Here is a 19,304-nt window from a genome sequence, read left to right on the forward strand (position 1 = left end):
GGGGACTACTGTGTATATTGAGTCTGTTCATTTTGAAACGAAGAATTGCTTCTATAAGAGCCAAGAAGAGAAAAATCAAAGTAAACTTATGAGACCTAACTACAGGTTCAGCCAAGGTCAAGAGAGGAAATCCTCTGACTCACTTTTTCACACATTCCTCAAGGCATCAATTTAAACCCTACTTTCTTTTTAAGATTCTTTTCCCCAAGTCTTTTCATTCCTAGCTGACTGCTGCTAATTTAGACAAACTGATATTTTATACAAAGAGCATATGTTATATAACATATACTATAGAGCTACTTGGGTTATTCAGCTACTTGGTGAAAAATGTTCTGTGTCTCAAGTTTATCATGCTATAATATTTTTTAATCTAAAAGAAATCTGCAGAGCAATCTTTTTCAGACCTTCTATTTTTACATTTACAATTAGGTGAGTAGAGAGAAGTTCTATTGTTTTTAGAAATAATTTTATAAATTAGGCACACCAAATTCATAACAGATTGCCTCTAATGGAAAGAGATAGAAATGAGACAAAGATGGAGTGGGGATAGGATAGTGCTTGTTTTAGCTGTATCTAGTCATGTTGTATAATTTTTATGTAAAATATTTAAATATTGGAACTTCTCAAAATAAAAAAATTAATTTAAAAAACTGTATAGGAACTCAAATATACTCCTTGTCACAGCCAGCCAATCTCGTTTGTATAGGCTGTATAGGAAATCACAATGTGCAAAGTTTCCAATGAGAAACGGTAGTTACTTTCACCTCCACATCTTTAAACTCCCAATTATCCAAAAAATCACTGAGAAAATATACCCAAATGCTCTCTGAGGTAGTCCAAAACAGGTTTTCACTTATTTTTCAAAAGACCCAGATAGATGCATATTATTATTGTTTTATTTATTTATTTTTTAAATTATTGTTAACTGATACCTCTGAGGTCCAAAATTGACTTCTACCTGAGTAATGACATCTTCATATAGACATCTTACAGTATAAACACTCTGGCATAATTCTTCTTATACTCTTAGATAGGAATATTATTTTCATCTAGGGAGATTTCTGTAATTATTACCATCTTAACAGAACTCTCAAAGCTACATGAATATAATCAGTCATAAAATTGTAAAACAGAAGTCTACTCGTCCTTCAGTAGTGAGAGATTGATTATACAAGTAGGCAATGACCAGACCATATGTGACTGTGACCCACAATTTCTTCAGCCACTACCCAGGAAAGTAAAACCACAGCCTCTGCAGCAATCAGCCCAGATGAGAGTTAACTAACAGCTTACCTTTTTTTTTTTTTGGTCTGCAGTCTACCATACACTTTATTTTTTTTTTTTTAATTTTTATTTATTTATTTATTTTTTTTGTCATACATTGATATGAATCAGCCATAGATTTACACGTATTCCCCATCCCGATCCCCCCTCCCACCTCCCTCTCCACCCGATTCCTCTGGGTCTTCCCAGTGCACCAGGCCCGAGCACTTGTCCCATGCATCCCACCTGGGCTGGTGACTGTTTCACCATATTAGTAATGCTGTTCTTTTGAAATATCCCACCCTCACTTCTCCCACAAGTTCAAAAGTCTGTTCTGTATTTCTGTGTCTCTTTTTCTGTTTTGCATATAGGGTTATCGTTACCATCTTTCTAAATTCCATATATATGTGTTAGTATGCTGTAATGTTCTTTATCTTTCTGGCTTACTTCACTCTGTATAAGGGGCTCCAGTTTCATCCATCTCATTAGGACTGATTCAAATGAATTCTTTTTAACGGCTGAGTAATATTCCATGGTGTATATGTACCACAGCTTCCTTATCCATTCATCTGCTGATGGGCATCTAGGTTGCTTCCATGTCCTGGCTATTATAAACAGTGCTGCGATGAACATTGGGGTGCACGTGTCTCTTTCAGATCTGGTTTCCTCAGTGTGTATGCCCAGAAGTGGGATTGCTGGGTCATATGGCAGTTCTATTTCCAGTTTTTTAAGAAATCTCCACACTGTTCTCCATAGTGCTGTACTAGTTTGCATTCCCACCAACAGTGTAAGAGGGTTCCCTTTTCTCCACACCCTCTCCAGCATTTATTGCCTGTAGACTTTTGGATAGCAGCCATCCTGACTGGCGTGTAATGGTACCTCATTGTGGTTTTGATTTGCATTTCTCTGATAATGAGTGATGTTGAGCATCTTTTCATGTGTTTGTTAGCCATCTGTATGTCTTCTTTGGAGAAATGTCTGTTTAGTTCTTTGGCCCATTTTTTGATTGGGTCATTTATTTTTCTGGAATTGAGCTGCAGGAGTTGCTTGTATATTTTTGAGATTAATCCTTTGTCTGTTTCTTCATTTGCTATTATTTTCTCCCAATCTGAGGGCTGTCTTTTCACCTTACTTATAGTTTCCTTTGTAGTGCAAAAGCTTTTAAGTTTCATTAGGTCCCATTTGTTTAGTTTTGCTTTTATTTCCAATATTCTGGGAGGTGGGTCATAGAGGATCTTGCTGTGATTTATGTCGGAGAGTGTTTTGCCTATGTTCTCCTCTAGGAGTTTTATAGTTTCTGGTCTTACATTTAGATCTTTAATCCATTTTGAGTTTATTTTTGTGTACCATACACTTTAAACTCAGCAACAACCAGAGGAAGACAAATATTGTACCCAGATCAGTTACCTAAGATGCCCAGTTTCTACTTAGCCCATTTCAGCTTCCACACGCCAACAGTCTCCAATAAGCATAACTAAAGTCTTCTCTTTTTTACCATAAAACCTGCCCACTCCTATTTGAATCTGCCAAATACAAGAGATGGTGGTAACTTTCTTCTTATAGCAAGCTTTGAATTCATAGTCTGTTTGTTCTCATTTTGGATAGTTTTTATTTCCACAGTACTGCAAAAATCATATAAAAAGAAAACTAACACTATGGGCATTTTATTCTAATCAAATTTAAGATCATACTTCAGTATGATTGGCCAACAAGCTCACCAGAAACAATTAACTTCTATTTGATAGATAAATGGTTTTTCAACACCTGGGAGACAAATCTTGTATTCCACTTCAATATTTGGTATTTCAGACTCAAACTGGTCAAACTTGAGAACTTTGACCACTTGAAAACAATACCCAAAGATTGTGCTATATTTTAGACAAACAATATTGCTGATGTTATAAATCAGAACTAAATGATGCAGTAAAATATCTGCTATCAATATGTGAAAATATCTGCAGAAAATGTCAGAGGGTGAGTCCTAAATGTTGTTGATAATGAAATCATAAATCAGACCAACCTACAAAGAGTTACAAAAACTTATCTATAGTAAGTTGAAGTTGTTTTGGATAAATTGTGAGCTTAGGCCTAAAATGGCATAACCAATGTGAATGGAAATTTTAATGGCTTTCATAAGAAAAAGGTTAACAATGAGAAATCAAGAGCATTATATCTTTAATCCCATCTTTTGGATTTGGTAATAATGAAGTTTCTTAAGGAAGTAAAAAAATCTCCAAAAAGTTCTCAATTTTTTGTGTGACAATATATACCTGAAAAAATTTTTCAAAATATTTGTTAAAGTAATGAAGTGTAGTATGTAGGAAGCAGGGTTTATACTAAACATACTGGATGAAGTTTTTCATAAATTATTTGCTATGAAAAATGAGCTTCTAAATTATTAGAACAACAGAAGTTTTACCAACTGAACTAAAAAAACAAGTCAGAGAATTGAATAATTTATTGACTTCAATTTTTATTTATCTTTTTAAAAAACATCTATTATGTGCTATTCCAGGAAGGTATACTAAAGAGCTTCAAAGGAAAATGGGCATTCTCCTATATAGTTTACAATTTTAATTTTAAGGTCATTATTCTGAGAAAATATTCCTTTATTATTAAAAATAAGTAGCCCCACTGGAAATAAGTTCATCTGAAATATAATTAGTAACTCTAAGAGCAAAGCTATCTCTATATGCATTGAGATATATATAAATAAATATATTAAATAAATATATACTAAATAAATATACTAAATATGTCTACAAAAATTAACTGCCTCATCTGACAAACCCTCTCTCTCAGTTGCATTCATTATCTTGATAGCATCATATAAGTGTTGAATATTACTGAATAAAAGACCACAACCTCAATCTTAGGAGTGCTGCGTGAAGTGCTTAGTCGCTCAGTGGTGTCTGACTCTTTGCAGTCCCTGTAGTCCACCAGGCTCCTCGGTCCATGGGGATTTTCCAGGCAAGAATACTGGAGTGGATTGCCACGCCCTTCTCCAGAGTCTCTCCCCAACCCAGGGATTGAATCCAGGTCTCCCATGTTGCAGGTGGATTTTTTACCATCTGAGCCACCAGGGAAGCCCAATTTTAGGAGTAATAGCTCCAATTAGGAGACAAAACACTGATTTAATGTTCACATTTAAAAGGAGTGTTAATATTATTGTTATTCCAAAAGAAGATGATATCTGTATTTTATGCAATGATATACCATTCTAAACAACTAATCTCATTTGATTGAAAATCATGAACCATGATCTGAATGATCATGACTCAAGATAATGGCAAGAGTGAACATCGACATTTTAGGAATCAGTGAACTAAAATGGACTGCAAAGGGTGAATTTAACTCAGATGACCATTATATCTACTACTGTGGCCAAGAATCCCTTAGAAGAATTGGAGTAGCCATCATAGTCAACAAGAGAGTCTGAAATGCAGTTCTTGGGTGCAATCTCAAAAACAACAGAATGATCTCTGTTCGTTTCCAAGGCAAACCATCCAATATCACAGTAATCCAAGTCAGCCACAACCAGCAATGCTGAAGAACCTGAAGTTGAATGGTTTTATGAAGATCTACAAGACCTTCTAGAACTAACACCCAAAAAAGATGTCCTTTTCATCACAGGGGACTGGAATGCAAAAGTGGGAAGTCAAGAAACACCTGGAGTAACAGGCAGATTTGGCCTTGGAGTACAGAATGAAGCAGGGCAAAGGCTAATAGAGTTTTGCCAAGAGAATGCACTGGTCATAGCAAACACCCTCTTCCAACAACACAAGAGAAGACTCTACACGTGGACATCACTGGGTGGTCAATACCGAAATCAGATTGATTATATTCTTTGCAGCCAAAAATGGAAAGTCTGTATACAGTCAGCAAAAACAAGACCAGGAGCTGACTGTGGCTCAGATCATGAACTCCTTATTGCCAAATTCAGACTTAAACTGAAGAAAGTAGGGAAAACCACTAGACCATTCAGGTGTGACCTAAATTGTAAATCCCTTATGATTGTACAGTGGAAGTGAAAAATAGATTCAAGGGATTAGTCTGATAGAGTGCCTGAAGAACTATGGACCAAGGTTCGTGACACTGTACAGGAGGCAGTGATCAAGATCATCCCCAAGAAAAAGAAATGCAAACAGGCAAAATGGCCGTCTGAGGAGGCCTTACAAATAGCTGAGAAGAAAAGAGATGCTAAAGGTAAAGGAGAAAAGTAAAGATATACCCATTTGAATGCAGAGTTCCAAAGAATAGCAAGGAGAGATAAGAAAGCCTTCCTAAGTGATCAATGCAAAGAAATAGAGGAAAACAATAGAATGTCTCTTCAAGAAAATTAGAGATACCATGGGAACATTTCATGCAAAGATGGGCACAATAAAGGACAGAAATGGTATGGACCTAACAGAAACAGAAGATATTAAGAACAGGTGGCAAGAATACACAGAAGAACTGTAGAAAAAAGATCTTCATGAACTAGATAACCACAATGGTGTGATCACTCACCTAGAGGCAGACATCCTGGAATGCGAAGTCAAGTGGGCCTTAGGAAACATCACTACAAAGCTAGTGGAGGTGATGGAATTCCAGTTGAGCTATTTCAAATCCTAAAAGATGATGCTGTGAAAGTGCTGCACTCAATATGTCAGCAAATTTGGAAAACTTAGCAGTGGCCTCAGGATTGGAAAAGGTCAGTTTTCATTCCAATCCCAAAGAAAGGCAATGCCAAAGAATGCTCAATCTACCACACAGTTGCACTCATCTCACATACTAGCAAAGTAATGCTCAAAATTCTCCAAGCCAGGCTTCAACAGTACGTGAACCATGAACTTCCAGATGTTCAAGCTGGATTTAGAAAAGGTAGAGGAACCAGAGATCAAATTGCCAACATCCGTTGGATCATCGAAAAAGCAACAGAGTTCCAGAAAAAAATCTACTTCTGCTTTACTTACAATGCCAAAGCCTTTGATTGTGTGGATCACAGCAAACTGGAAAATTCTTCAAGAGATGGGAATCCAGACCACCTTACTTGCCTCCTGAGAAATCTGTATGCAGGTAAAGAAGCAACACTTAGAACCATACATGGAATAACAGACTGGTTCCAAACCAGGAAAGAAGTACCTCAAAGCTGTATATTGTCACCCTGACTATTTAACTTATATGCAGAGTACATCATGTGAAATGTTGGGCTGAATGAAGCACAAGCTAGAATCAAGATTGCCGGGAGAAATATCAATAACCTCAGATATGCAGATGATACCACCCTTATGGCAGAAAGTGAAGAAGAACCAAAGAGCCTGTTGATAACAGTGAAAGAGGAGAGTGAAAAAGTTGGCTTAAAACTCAGCATTCAGAAAACTAAGATCATGGCATCCAGTCCCATCAGTTCAAGGCAAATAGATGGGGAGACAATGGAAACAGTGACAGACTTTATTTTCTTGGGCTCCAAAAACACTGCAGATGGTGACTGCAGCCATGAAATTAAAAGACTCTTGCTCCTTAGAAGAAAAGCTATGATCAACCTAGACAGCATTTTAAAAAGCAGAGACATAAAAAAAAAAAAAAGCAGAGACATTACTTTGCCGACAAAGGACCGTCTAGTCAAAGCTATGATTTTTCCAGTAGTCATGTAAGGATATGAGAGTTGGACTATAAAGAAAGTTGAGTGCCAAAGAACTGATGCTTTTGAACTGTGGTGTTGGAGAAGACTCTTGAGAGTCCCTTGGACTGCAAGGAGATCAAACTAGTTAATCCTAAAGGAAATCAGTCCTGAATATTCATTGGAAGGACTGATGCTGAAGCTGAAACTCCAATACTTTGGCCACCTGATGTGAAGAACTGACTCATTTGAAAAGACCCTGATGCTGGGAAAGACTGAAGGCAGGAGGAGAAGGGGACAACAGAGGATGAGATGGTTGGATGGTATCACCGACTCGATGGACATGAGTTTGAGCAAGCTCCAGGAGTTGGTGATGGGACAGGGAAGCCTGGCATGCTGCAGTCCATCGGGTCACAAAGAGTCGTACATGACTGAGTGACTGAACTGAACTGAAAGCTGTACAGGAATCTAGTTGCTAGGTTGCTATATGCTACCACTGGCTCCCTCCTAAAAATACTAATTAGTGATAACTCCCAGAAAATATGCAGATACATACTATGTAAGAAAATTTCAGCAAATTCAGATTTGGTCATACAATTCTTCTAAATGAATGGCTACATTAAGACCGGGCATTCCTACATAGGCAAACCGTATCATAATGGGCAAAGGGACCACCTCATTCCTTGAGTGCAGTACTAACTTACAGTCTACCATCCATACCCACAGTTCTTCCATACCTGAGGTTCCACATTTGAGGATTCAACCAACTCACAGATCATATAGTACTGTACTGCTTACTATCAAAAAAAAAAAAAAAATCTGTGTATAAGTGGACCTATGCAGTCTAATAAGCAAGAGTTGTTCAAGGATCAACTGTACAGAAATACCTTGGAGGTGCTGCAGGTTTGGGTTTTAGACCACTACAATGAGTATCAGAATTGAAAACCAAAAGTTTTTTGGTTTCCAGTTGCATATGAAAGTTATGTTTACACTATACTGTATAGTCTATTAAGTATGCAATAGCATTACATCTAAAAAATGTACACTTCTAAATTTAAAAATACTTTATTGCTAAAAAATGCTAATCATCATCTGAGCCTTTAGCAAGTTATAATCTTTTGGCTCATGGAGGGTCTTGCCTCAATGTTCATGGCTACAGACAGATCAAGGAGGTGGTTGCTGAAGGTTGGGATGGCTGTGGAAATTTCTTAAAATAAGATGACAATGAATTCTGCTGCATTGATTGATTCTTCCTTTCATGAATGATTTCTCTGTAGCTTACAATGCAGTTTGATAGCATTTTGCCCACAGTAGAATCTCTCTCAAATCTGAGGTCAATCTTCCCAAACCCTGATACTGCCTTACCAACTAAGTTTGTATAATATTCTAAATCCTTTGCTGTCATTTTAACAGTCTTCATAACATCTTCATCAGGAAAAGACTCCATCTCAAGAAACTACTTTCATTGTTCATCCATAAGAAGCAACTCCTCATCTGTTAAAGTTTTATCATGAGATTGCAGCAATTCAGTCAACATCTTCCAGCTCTATTTCTTGTTCTCTTGCTATTTCCATCACAACTGCAGTTGTTACTTCCTACACTGACGTCATGAACCTCTTGAACCTCAGCCACAAGGGTTGGAATCAAATTCTTCCAAAATCCTGTTAATGCTGATATTCGGACCTCAAAAACCAAGAACATTCTTCATAGTGTAAGGAAGAACAAACCTTCCTCCATACTGGATCCATTCCTTTAACACTGAACTGTGTTCTCTTGCCTGTGCTTAGTCTTGCTGGCTCCGCACCTTTGTAAAGAATTGTTACCTATAGTCTGACATATATGTAAATGGCCCCTTCTCAAGGCTCTGCTTCCCAGACTTGATTTTTAAAAGTGTAACACTTTTCCCTTTTCAAAATGTTATTACTACTTATTATTACTTTTAAATTTTATTTTTTTGGCTGTGCTGGATCCTCACTGCCGCAGAGGCTCAGCAGTTGTGTGTGGGCTTCGCTTCCCTGTAGCATGTGGAATCCTCCCAAACCAGGGGTTGAACCCAAGTCCCCTGCACTGGCAGGCAGACTCCTAAACATGGGACCACCAGGCAAGTCCTAGAGATGTAACACTTTTCATACAAAGATAAAAAGTTACAGAACAGAGAATAACATTTGTCTTGTTGGAGACTGACAGTAATGTCATGACCAGACCTTCATGAACAGCTGCAAAAACAAAGGGTTATCACATTTCCTCTGGGGTCCAGCTAGCACCAAGAAACTTGTAACTACCACCCATATTCCGACACACTCCCCCCCAACTTTTAGTATAAAAAAAACCTTGAATTCTCAATTCATGTAAGATGCTTCTTTGGGACACTATAGTCTGCCATCCTTCTTGGGCTGCTGGCTTTCCAAATAAAGTTGCTATTCCTTACCCCAATAACTTGTTTATTAATTTACTGACCTGTCCTGGGGCAAACAATACAAGCTTGGACTCTGTAACAATGGTATCTAGAACAGTGAATCTTTTCCAGAGATTTTCAATTTACTTCGCTCAGATCCATCAGAGGAATCACTATTTACAGCAGTTATAACCTTACAAAATGTATTTCTTAAATAGTAAGACTTTGAAAGTCAAAATTACTCCTTGATCTCTGGGATGCAGAATGGATTTGTGTTAGTAGTCATGAAAACAATCCAGTTCATCCCCATTACAGCTTTTGGGTGAGCAGGTGCACTGTCAACAAGCTGTAATATTCCGAAGGAATCTTCTTTGTGAGCAGTAGGTCCCAATAGTGGACTTAAAACAGTAGCCCACATTGTAAACAGATGTGCTGTCATCCAGGCTTCGTTGTTCCGTTTCTAGAGCACAGGCAGGGTAGATTTAGCATAGTTTTTAAGGTTCCTAGGATTTTCAGAATGGTAAATGAGCAATGGCTTCAACTTCAAGATACCAGCTGTATTAGCCCCTCATGAGGTATGACTCTGTCCTTTGAAGCTCTAAAGCCAGGCATTAGCTTCTCCTCTCTACTACGAAAGTCCTAGATGGCATCTTCTTTCAATAGAAGGCTGTTTCATAAATACTGAAAATCTGTTGTTTAGTATAGCCACCTTCATTAATTATCTGAGCTTAGATAAAGCCGGTTTAAAACTCAATATTAAAAAGCTAAGTTCACAGCAAGTAGAAGGCAAAAAGGTGGAAGCAGTGACAGATTTCCTCTTCTTGGGCGCTAAAATCACTGTGGATGTGACTGCAGCCATGAAATTAGAAGATGACTGCTTCCTTGCAGGAAAGCTATGACAAATCTAGACAGTGTGTTAAAAAGCAAAGACATCACTTTGACAACAAAGGTCCACACAGTGAAGGCTATGGTCCTTTCAGTAGTCATATATGGATGTGCAGTTGGACAATGAAGAAGACAGAGCACCAAAAAACTGATGCTTTCAAACTGTGGTGCTGGAGAAGACTCTTGAGAGTTCCTTGGAAAGCAATATCAAACCAGTCAATCTTAAAGGAAATCAACCCTGAATACTCTTTGGAAGGACCGATGCTGAAGCTGAAGCTCCAGTACTTTGGCCACCCAAAGCGAAGAACTGACTCATTGGGAAAGACCCTGAAGCTGGGAAAAACTGAAGGCAGGAGGAGAAGAGGGTGACAGAGGATGAGATGGTTGGATGGCATCACCAATTCAATGGACATGAACTTGGGCAAATTCCAGGAGCTGGGAGGCACAGGGAAGTCTGGTGTGCTGCAGTCCATGGGATTGCAGAGTCAGACACAACTTGATGACTGAACAGCAACAAGATCTTTTGGATAACTTGCTGCAGCTTCTATATCAGCACTTGCCATTTCATCTTGCATTTTATGTTATGGAGATGGTTTCTTTCCTTAAACCTCATAAACCAACCTTTGCTAGCTTCAAACTTTTCTGCTGCAGCTTCCTCATGTCTCTTGGCCTTCACAGAATTGAAGAGAGTTATTAGGGTGTTGCTCTAGATTAGGCTTTAGCTTGAGGGAATGTTGTGTCTAGTTTCATCTTCTATCCAAACCAACCACTAAAATTTTCTCCATATGGTAACAAGGTTGTTTTGTTTTATCATTCATGCGGCCCTTGAAGCAGCATTTTTAATTTCCTTCAAGAACTTTTCCTGTGTATTCACAACCTAGCTAGCTGTCATAAGAGGCCGAGCTTTCAGCCTACTTCAGCTTTTGATGTGCCTTCCTAAGCTTAATCATTTCTATCTTTTGATTTAAAGTTAGAGCTCTTCCTTTCACTTGCACACTTAAGAGGCCATTGGAGGGTTAACTGTTGGCTGAATTTCAATATTGTCTCAAGGAATAGGGAGGCCTGAGGAAAGATAGAGAGGTAGTGGAATGGACTGTTGATGGAGCAGCCAGAATACACACATTTATTAAGTTCACTGTCTTACATGGGCACATGGCATCCCAAAACAATCACAACAGTAACGTCAAATAGTTACTTATCAGAGACCACCCCAAAAATATAACAATGAAAAAGTTTGAAATATTTTAAGAATTACCAAAATGTGCCGCAGAGACTTGAAGTGAGTATATGCTGTTGGAAAATTGGTGCTAACAGACTTAACAATGTATAGTTGCAACAGATATTCAATTTGTAAAAAATGCAGTATCTGCAAAGTATAATAAAATGAACTATGCCTGTATGAGAAGCGAGCCCAGTAATTTAATGAAAAATTATAACATCCGGTAATATTTGAATAAAAAGTTATTAGCAAAATATTGAGCTTCCCTGATAGCTCAGTTGGTAAAGAATCTGCCTGCAATACAGGAGACCCCCATTTGATTTCTAGGTCGGGAAGATCCCCTGGAGAAGGGAAAGGCTACCCACTCCAGTATTCTGGCCTGGAGAATTCCATGGACTGTATAGTCCATGGAGTCACAAAGAATTGTACGTGACTGAGCGACTTTCACTTTCAAGGCAGATTAACTTAAAAATTTAACCTTTAAGTCTCTTTAGTCTTAGTTCAAAACAAATTGTGATATGCCTGTTAATATATGTTTTTCTTACTCATGTGTAAATAAATACCACAAAAATCACCTTTTTGCAAATATGCAATATTTCAAAGATTGCTGCTAACATCTTTTTTCATTGAATCCTTATAAAATAAAATGCCTCTATAAAAGATTCTCAGTAGAAATAAGACTCAACAGTGAAATAAATTCCATTAACACATTTTTATGGAAATAATAAGTTTAGTGACAGCCTTCCAAAGTCCCATATGGAGAGGTGGTAAACTGTCTTTTAAAGTCCACATCAGCTACTTATGCTTCCCACTCTTGGAGAAAACCATCAATATTTCTTTTCAAACTAAATAAGACACTGAAAGATAAACTCTAAAGGTCAGCACTCTTAAAGTTTTTATTTAAATTTTTCTTGATAGGCTTTAATCTAATCTCATCTGAAAAATTATATTTTGACATCCCTTTTACCTATAAACATTATATTCTCATCTTTATTATAACATTTAACTTTCTTCCTTTTAACATTTCCTTATCAATCACTTCCATATACCCATTTGCAATATAAATTACAATTACCTATAATTCATTTTATACCAGAAATTTGGTAAGTTTTTAAATAAACTCATCATATTAGAAAATCTTTACAATAAATTCAGATAATTCAATACATTTATAAATATGGATCATGTTTGTTTTTACTCTCTAAAATGAGTACAACTCTCCTGTATCTCAGGACCTATGCAGGGTAAAGTGATATTGGAACACACTTCTCAAAAAACAGTATTTAATTCTTATGGACTGAATCCCCCAAATAATGCCTCTCCATATCTAATAGTAATATGGTATACAGAAATGTATGAAAATGTTGTGACAGAAACTAGAATGATTTGTCAAAAACAAATACTTGTGAAACAAACTATGTCCCCTCCTTTCAAGGTCAGAAAAGTGAAATGAGGGAGGCGGGAGGGGGGATCGGGATGGGGAACACATGTAAATCCATGGCTGATTCATGTCAAAGTATGGCAAAAAACACTACAAGATTGTAAAGTAATTAGCCTCCAACTAATAAAAATAAATGGAAAAAAATAAAATAAAATAAAATAGTGAATAAAAGGTAAAATAAAGTAAAAAAAAAAAGTGAAATGAAAGTGTTAGTCGCTCAGTTGTGTATTGACTCTTTGCAGCCCTAGAGACTAGCCCACCAGGCTCCTCTGCCCATGGGATTCTCCAGGCAAGAATATTGGAGTGGGTTGCTATTTCCTTCTCCAGGGCACCCTCCTGACCCAGGGATCGAATCTGAGTCTCCTGCATTGCAGGCAGATTCTTTACCGCCTGAGGTCAGACATTTGTTTAAATTGTATGCTTGAGGCTCTTGGTTATGACTAATTACTTTTATAGATGCCATTTCCCCTATGATCTGCTTTGTTCCACAGGAGTATCATTTTTTTTAATCAAAAAATACTCTCAAACTTTCATATTTAAAGACAGGAGCATATAGCCCCAAGAGTTTATGACCATCACCACTGCCCCCTCACATGCATACAGTGTCCCTTGTGATTAACATCTTACATTAGAATGTACATTTGTTACAGTTTGCATGTTCAGTCGCTAAGTTGTGTCAGATTCTTTGGACCCCATGGACTACAGCTTACTAGGCTTCTCTATTCATAGGATTTTTTGCCATTTGTTGCCAGAGGAAATTTGCCATTTTCTCCTCCGAGGGATCTTTCCGACAGATGGAAGGAACCTGCAATGTCTCCTTCATTGACAGGCAAATTCTTTACCACTATGCCACCTGAGGGGTCCACATTTGTTAGAATTTGTGAACTAACATTAAAATGTTATTAACCATTTCACGGTTTATTCATATTTCCTTAGTTTTCACATAATGTCCTCCTTCTGTTTTAGTATCCCACTTAGGTTACCACTTGCATTTAGTCACCATATCTAATTAGGTTTCTCTTAGCTGTGAACATTTCTCAGGCTTTCTTTGTTTTTTTTAGGATCTCGATAGTTATCAGTAATTCTAATCGGGTAAATTGCAGATTGCTTCCCTATTACAATTTTTGTGATGTTCTTCTCATGGTTAAACTGAGGTTAGGGGCTTCTATGAAGAGCACAGAGGTTAAGTGCCAGTTTCATGACATTGTATCTAACCGACAGGCTTCTCTGTCCATAGGATTGTCCAGAAAGAATACTGGAATGGGTTGCCATTTCCTACTCCAGGGAATCTTCCCAACCCAGGGATCGAACTCACATCTCTTACATCTCTTGCACTAGCAGGCAGTTCTTTACCACTAATGCCACCTAGGAAGCCCCATCATATCAAGGGTACACACTATTTGTAATGATTTATGATTGACCTTGATCATCAGGCTTTAGTAGGGTATATCATCAGATTTCTCCTATAAAGTTTCTCTCTCTCTCCCACTTCCCACACCGTATTCTTTGAAATGAAGTCACTATGTGCAGCCCACATTTAAAAGAGTACGAAGTTACGCTCCTTTGCATAATTTGGTATTATTTTGTATGAAGAGTTTATCTCTTTATCTCCATTTATTAACTTATCCGATTACTCATTTAAATCAGTATGGACTAATAGATATTTACTTAACATGGGAGTATATTATTTATTTTTTGTTGTTCAAATGTTTCCAGGTTTGCCCATCAATAGCTCTTTCAGTTTGCTCCTCTGCCCCTACAAGACGCTCCAGGATGATTTGTCATATTTTTTGCTCTAATACTTAAAACACAGACACATGAGAAGAATGGCATGTAATGACGAGAGAAGACTGAAGTGCTACAGGTGCAACCAAGGAATGCCAAGGACGGGCAGAGGCGCTACCAAAGGCGAGGCATGGGAAGAAAGGGTGCGCCTCCACAGGCCCACAGCGGCCCCTTCAGTATGATACCTACTCTCCAGAACTGTTAAGGAATAAATTTCTATTGTTTTAAGCCAAACAGTTCATGGTTCTTTATCATTAAAGTCCTAAGAAACTAATATATCCACCTGAAACCTGCCCGATACGATTTTTCCCAACCAGTACATGGCACTGCCATTCACCCAAGATGCTCAGGACACAAACCTGGGAGTTCTTGATTTTACTCTCTCATTCCCACGTCTAATTTATCAGCAACTTTTATTGATTCGATCTCCCAGATCTACCTTGAATCCATCCACTTTCATCTCCTCAGCTATCACCATAGTCCAGTGACTATTATCCCTAGCCTACATAGTGTGAAAAAAGTGAAAGTCGCTCAGTCATCTCCGACTCTTTGCAACTCCATGGACTACACATTCTATGGGATTCTCCAGGCCAGAATATTGGAGTGGGCAGCCTTTCCCTTCTCCAGGGGATCTTCCCAACCCAGAGATCGAACTCAGGTCTCCTTCATTGCAGGCGGATTCTTTACCAGCTGAGCTACATATTACTGTAACAGCCTCTGAATCACTCTACCTACTTAATTCTTACCCTTTTCCAGTCCATTCTTCACAGAGCAGCATGAGTTATCTTCTTAAAACGTAAATCTGATCATGTTACTTCTTTCCTTAAGAAAAAAATTCAAACTCCCTATATGAGTCACAAAGGCCCTAACAGGGTCTGACTTGATTCCTGCCCAACTTCTCCAACTTTGTATGGTTACCCTCTTCCTCATCTATAAAGCTTCAGCCATGATGGCAGCTCTCTACTGCTGCATGGCTTTTACCCTTCTGTCTGGACCCCTGTCCTCCACACTCTTCATTTGGTTAGATCCTTCTCAACTCCTTCGGGTCTAATATTTAATATATTAGGTATATATTTGTGAGATAAGGGCTTTCTTCCTGGGTCCAGTGGTTAAGAATCTGCCTTGTAATGCAGAGGACACAGGTTGATCCATGATCGGGGAAGATCTCACATGTCCTGGAGCAACTAAATCCCCCAGCAACAATAAAGATCAAGTGCAACCAAAAATAATTTAAAATAAATGAAATTTAAAAAAAAAAAAAATATATATATATATACATATATATATATATCATGAGGGATTTGATTTAGGACACACCTGAACGGTCTAGTGGTTTTCCCTACTTTCTTCAATTTATGTTTGAATTTGGCAATAAGGAGTTCATGATCTGAGCCACAGTCAGCTCCCGGTCTTGTTTTTGCTGACTGTATAGAGGTTCTCCATCTTTGGCTGCAAAGAAAATAATCAATCTGATTTTGGTATTAGAGTGGTATCATCTGCATATCTGAGGTTGTTGATATTTCTCCCAGCAATCTTGATTCCAGCTTGTAATTCGTCCAGCCTGGTTTATCAGTAAGACTGGGGGTAAATGGCAGGGTAATGGGGGAGGTAGTATGCTTTCACAAGGAAGATTTAGAAAGGTCTATGTAGAGTGGTAGTTTTTGTTACTACAACACAAGTATGGGGTGAGGGCTGCACTGTCATGGACATTTGTAAGAAGAATTCAGGGATGTTAAATATCCTATAACATACAAAATAGTCTACATAATGAAAAAGTGTCCTTCTCAAAATACCAATAGCACATTCTCCTAACCAGCCCACCTCTGCCATTATGAGAGATCAGATCCTTAATTTAAAGGTATTTAGTTAATACCTGAAGCACCATAATTCAGAAATGCCATTCAGAGTACCTGAATTACACACTGCACCTACATACATGCACATACATATATAACAAAAGCAAAATTCCTACTCTATAAATTTTAGAGTTTGGTATATTCACATTTAATGTAATTAGCAACATGGCTGAACTTATGTTTATTATTTTGCTATCTGTTTTCTGTATGTCTTATAGTTTTTTAGTTTCCCTATTCTTCTTTCACTGCTTTAATGTTAAATCATTTTTTGATACACCATTTTAATTTCTCTGATTTTTTTTTTTTTTTAATTTTTGGCTGCACCGTGTGGCCTGTGGGATCTTAGTTCCCGGATCAGGGATCGAACCCACACCCCCTGCATTGGAAGCACAGAGTCTTAACCACTGGACCGCCAGGGAAGTCCCAATTTCTCTGATTTTTAAACTATAATTTGAGGTTATTTTCTAGTATACTTCTCCTAATTGGTTGCTCTAGAGATTAAAATATGTATCTTAATTTATCACAATCTACTTAATGCTAATACTAATTTAATTATGATAAAATACAGGAACTTGGCCACAACCTAGTTCAATTTTCTGTCCCTTCTTTTGTCCCACTGTTGTTATACATACAATATTTCTATGTATTATAAGCAAAACAAACAGTATCATAACTACTGCTTTTTACAACCTTATATTTGGAAAAGATACTAAGAAAAGTAAAGAGAAAGAACATTTATACTATCTTTCACATTTACCACTTCTGGTGTTCTTATTCCTGTGTACTGACTTATGGCCTGGTATCATTTCTCTTTGGCCTAATTTACTTCTTTTGGTAGATCTTATAATTTTCTCTGGGAGTATCTTTATTTCACCCTCATGGTATTGCTGGATATGGAAATCTTGATTGGCAAGGTTTTTCTCCCCCAGCATTCCACTGCCTAGTGGCCTCTACTGAAAACAGTTACACATTTTGCTGTTCCTTTTTATACAATGAGTCATTTTTCTCTTGTTGCCTTTAAGATTTTCTATTTGTCTTTGGTTCTCAGTAGTTTGACTATGATGTATCTAGGCATAGATATCTTTGTATTTGTCTTTTTGGACCTTGAGGGTTTACTGAGCTACTTAGGATCTGCAGATTAATGTTTTTCATCAAATTTAGAAAATTTTCAGCCACTATATGTTCAAATACTTGTTTTGCCTCTTTCTCTTCTCTCTTTCATGGGTATACATTTGAGGTCTCACAAGTCTCTAAGGTTCTTTTAATTTTCTTTTAGTCCTTTGTTCTCTATTCTACAGGCTGTATACTTTTTCTTAATCTATATTTCAACTCACCAGTTCCTTCTCCACCGTCACAAACCTTCTGCTAGCCCAACTACTGAATTTTCATTTCAGTTATTGTACTTTTCAAATCTAAAATTGCCATTTGGTTCTCTTAGTTTCTACTTATTAATTTAATTACTTAAATCAAGCCCAATTACTTGGGCTTCTCTAGTGGCTCAGATGGTAAAGAATATGCCTGCAATGCAGGAGACCCTGGTTGGACTCCGGGGTCAGGAAGATCCCCTGGAGAAGGGAATGGCTACCCACAGCAGTATTCTTCTTGCCTGGAGAACTCCAAGGACAGAGGAGGCTGTCGGGCTACAGTTCATGAGGTCACAAAGAGTTGAATATGACTGAGTGACTAACACTTTAATTACTTAAACATGTTTATAAAAGCTGTTTTCAAATCTTTTATCTGCTAAATCCAACATCCAGGTCTATTCAGAGTTAATTTATTTCTGCTGCTCTTTCCTTTGAGTAGGACTCATACCTTTTGTTGAGAACTGGAAATTTTAAATAATATATTATAGCAATTCTGAATTCTGATTTTTTTTTCCTAAAGGTTGTTGTGGTTGCCTGAATTAAATCTGTAGAAACTGTCTTCCCCATGAGGTGCAGCTGTTAAAGTATTTGCAGCTTGTTTGCTTTTCATTATTTTATTATTTTTTTCCAAGAGGATCTGCCCCCAAGAAGGTTCACTCACTTAGGTGTTAACAGGAAGCCTCTGTTGACAGAAGGCCTCAATTCCTCTTTATAATGGCTACTACACAGGGCTGCTTGACAGTGATCATGATCTAAGTAATCTAAGGCAGAAAGCAAGGAAAAGTCACATGTCTTTTATGGGGTAGCCTCAGAAGTCATATGCTTCTACCATATTCTATTGGTTATACAGACCAACCACAATAAAATGTGAAAGATGACGTCACAAAGGCATGAACACAAGGGGTGGGGATCACTGGGGACCATGATAGCGGTTGGCTCTCAGCCAGAAAAATGCTTACATACACATCTAACAAAATATACATATAGATATGTTTACTGAAAACTACAAAATGTTGATGAAAGAAAAAAAGATGGCCTAAGTAACCAGAGAGACATAGCAAGTTAATGAAGTGGAAGATTTAACATAGGAAAGATACCAGTTCTCACAAAATTTATCTGAAATTGGTTTAATCAATTCCTATAAAATCTTAACAGGGCATTTCTGTAGATATAGAGAAGATATAGAGAGTTCTGTAGATATAGAGAATTCTGTATATATAGATATATATATAAACATATATAGATATATGTTTCTAAAATTTATATGGAAAGGCAAAGAAAGTAGAAGAGCTAATTTTGAAAAGAAAAGAAAATGGGGAAATTGCACTATCCTTCTTAAGACTTACTATGTAGATAAAGGGCTTCCCGGGTAGCTCAGCTGGTAAAGAGTCCACCTACAAAGCAGAAGACCCAGGTTCAATTCCTGGATTGGGAAGTTCCTTTGGAGAAGGGCTAGGCTACCCACTCTAGTATTCTTGGGCTTCCTTGGTGGCT

General features: G+C 37.5%; 1 protein-coding gene across 1 annotated transcript in view; it reads right to left on the bottom strand.

Annotated features, from left to right (window-relative positions):
• The window catches only part of PPM1E (protein phosphatase, Mg2+/Mn2+ dependent 1E), a 239,168-nt gene that overhangs the window by 137,475 nt on the left and 82,389 nt on the right, over positions 1–19,304 (bottom strand). The window lies entirely within an intron of this gene.

This window comes from Cervus canadensis, chromosome 1 (genome assembly GCF_019320065.1).
Source record: "Cervus canadensis isolate Bull #8, Minnesota chromosome 1, ASM1932006v1, whole genome shotgun sequence".
Classification (NCBI taxonomy): domain Eukaryota; kingdom Metazoa; phylum Chordata; class Mammalia; order Artiodactyla; family Cervidae; genus Cervus; species Cervus canadensis.